Here is a 3,267-nt window from a genome sequence, read left to right as displayed (position 1 = left end):
TTTTAGAATATTCAGTTATGCAACCATTACTACGTCTAATTTTAGAACTTTTTTTCCATTTGCGAAGTGTCTTTTTATTAGTTATAGAACTCTTGGTTTGCCATTGTTTTCTTTTAGCATTTTAAAAAGTTAATTCACTTTATTTTTCTTGTATAAAAATCCTTAATTGTATAATAGCCATAGCTGGAGCCTGGGTTCTGGGTTCTCTGCAGTGGAGACTCTGGTCAGTGAATTCCTAGTTTTCTAATGGGTAGACTTGGTGAATACGGTCTCCTTGCAGAGGTTGGGGGTCAGATAGCTGTTAGGTCTTACAGATGACATTAATAGTGGCCTTGGTGAAGTTGCCCAAGGTGGCAGTGCAGCCCCTGACTGAGGTGTGGCAGTCCTTAATGCCAGCCATCAGCAGCAGCTTTTTGGGCACAGAGATCAAGATGAAACCATTGTCTCTGTTGGTGGAGATGAGGTGTACCAGCACAGAGCTGCAGTGGTCTGTCACCTTGCAAGGAATGCTGTGGGGCTTGCCAGTGTTGTCTCCTGAGATGCCTCTCTGCACGGGGACAGTGGAGAGCTTGGCAAAGATGATGACTCCTTGGATGGTAGTAGCTACCGACTTGGAGCATTTAACACCCATACCAACATGGCTATTTTAGTCCCCAGTGGCAACAAGTGCCTTGAACGTGGACCACTGGCCAGTGCAAGTCTACATTTTTACTGGCATAATCTTAAACTCATCTTTGAGGGATGCCCCCAGGAAAAAGTCAATGATCTCAGCCTCCTTGATGGGCAGGGAGAAAAGATAGAGCTTCAGGGACTTGATCTTCATGTCCTTGACTATGCTGCCCAGTTTGATGATGGGGAGCTACTCCTTGGCCTTGGCCTTGCCACCACCAGCTCCATGGCCCCAGCCTTCACCCTGGATGCCACTGCTGTGGCCTCCCATTTTTGGGGCCTGTAGACCCTGTCACTGCACTGGTCTCATTTGCCATTTGGTGTTTTCTTGGAGAACTCTTTTAGCATTTTAAAGCTATTTCATTATCTATGACTTAGTTTCTGTTGAGAAGGCAGTTGTCAGTCTGTTGTTGCTTTGAAAGTAGTCTTTTTCGCTGGCTGTTTTTAAAGTTCTCTCTGTCTTTGGTTTTCAGCAATTTTTCTTTACTGTCCCTAGTATGGATTTCTTTTTATTTATAATTAGAGTTTTTAGGGATTCTTGAATTTGTGGCTTCATGTCTTCCATTGGTTTTGGAAATCATCAGCCATTAGTACTTCAGTTATTTCTTCTGCCACATTTTCTCTTACCTTTCCTTCAGGGCTACAATGATATATGTGAGACCATCGGTTCCCAACTTTTTTGGCACCAGGGACTGGTTTTATGAAAGAAAATTTTTCCATGGGGGTTAGGGGGTCGTTTCGAGATAAGACTGTTCCACCTCAGATCATCAGGCATTAGCTTCTCATAAGGAGTGTACAACCTAGATCCTTGCATGCACAGTTCACAGTAGGGTTCACGCTTCTATTAGAATCTAATGCTGTAGCTCATCTGACAGGAGGCAGATTGCAGGCGGTAATGCTCACTCATCTGCCACTCACCTCCTGCTGTGCGGCCTGGTTCCTGACAGGCCACGGGCCGATACTAGTTTATGGCTAAGGGTTGGGGACCCCCATGTTAGTCCATTTCACTATATCTTCTATGTCTCCTAACGGTTTCTCTGCATTTTACATGTTTCTCTTTCTGTTCTTTATTCTGGTTATCTCCTTCTCACTAACTGTCTCTCTCCATCCCCCCTCCTCTGCTGTATATAATCTGCTATTTAAACCATCCATTGAGTTTTTAATTTCAGGATTTTAAAATATTATTTTTAAATTTCATTTTTGTTTTTTATTTTTATTATTTTTCAGAGTCTCATTCCTTTGCTCAGGCTAGAGTGCAGTGGCTCAGTCATGACTCTCTACAGCCTTAAACTCCCACCTTTGCCTCCCAAGTAGCTGCTACTACAGGCACACACCCCCATGGCCAGCTTTTATTTATTTATTTATTTATTTAAGTGTCAGAGTCTTGCTGTGTTGCCCAGGCTGTTCTCAAACTCTTGGCCTCTGGTGATACTCCTCCCTCAGCCTCCCAAAGTGCTAGGATTACAGGCATAAGCCATTGTGCCCAGCTGATTTTTATATTTCTGTTTGTTTCTGAAAACAAACTACAAAAGTAGTTCCAAGCTATCTGCCAAAATTATCAATCTTGTCTTTTATCTCTTTTAACATAGTAAGTGTAATTATCTTAAAGTCCGTGTTCAATTATGGCAGTATCTGTTAGTTGTTTCCAGTGTCTGTTTCTGTTGATTTTCATTCATATTGTCTTGTCTCCTTATGTGCCTAGTGTTTTTTTTTTAAATGTGTGGTAAACATCATATTTGCAAAATTATTTGTAGGAATAATTTGAGATCTAAGATGATGCTTTTCTTCCAGAGATAATTCACATTTGCTGTTGTCAGGCACATGGGAGCACTTACAAGTGGGAATGCCTTCAGTACAGTTTCAGGAATTGAAATATCTCTAAGCTGAGCTGCAGTTCTTGTGAAGACAAACCCGTTCTGTTCACTTTTCCTCCTAATGTTTTCTTCTTCGCCAGCACCTTCACTCTCCACCCCAACACCAAACTTTTAGCATTCCCTTCAGAATTGATAAACACCCTTCAGGAAAATTAGCCTCAAACACTGAGCTCACCTTCTCAGGCTCTGACTCGCTTTCCTCCCCCATGCCTCCAGGCAGGTATTTCTTACATTTTTCCCAGCTTTTCTAGTTCTTTTTAGGTAGAGGATTGTTCTGATTTCCTTAGTCCACAGTTACTAGCAGTAAAAGTCCCTGATTTTTGCATTTTTAGGAACAGTTTGAGTCAATATTCAATTGTGGAGATTCATGCTACCAGGTTATGGAAGCTGTAGAGAACAGTGACACCTATTTTCTTGTGTTCTGTCCTAATTGTATTAGATTCTGCCAGTTTGTGAAATACTTTTGGAATCAAGATAACTTTAAGAATAAATCTTTAGCTCTCCTTAATACATAATTAATTGAAAAAATAGCAGTTTAGCTCAGGTCATTACTATAAAGCAAAATATTTGGGGGGCAGGTACTTTTATCTCCTTTCCGTGGTTCCTTTCTCCTGTCTTGATTTCCTTATTTATTTGATAAAAATTATGCTCTAACCAGTCCTCCTGAATAGAAATTTAATTTATTTTTTATTTTTATTATTTTTTTTAGACTGAGTCTCACTCT

At 40.7% G+C, this 3,267-nt stretch overlaps 1 pseudogene; it reads right to left on the bottom strand.

Moving 5' to 3' along the window:
- Positions 1–243: 243 nt before the first annotated feature.
- Positions 244–959, bottom strand: LOC105547988 (annotated as a pseudogene).
- Positions 960–3,267: the final 2,308 nt, after the last annotated feature.

The sequence above is a fragment of the Mandrillus leucophaeus genome, unplaced genomic scaffold (assembly GCF_000951045.1).
Source record: "Mandrillus leucophaeus isolate KB7577 unplaced genomic scaffold, Mleu.le_1.0 Scaffold4, whole genome shotgun sequence".
Classification (NCBI taxonomy): Eukaryota; Metazoa; Chordata; class Mammalia; order Primates; family Cercopithecidae; genus Mandrillus; species Mandrillus leucophaeus.
Note: the sequence above shows the minus strand (reverse complement) of the source record. Positions and strands in the feature narration are given on the sequence as shown.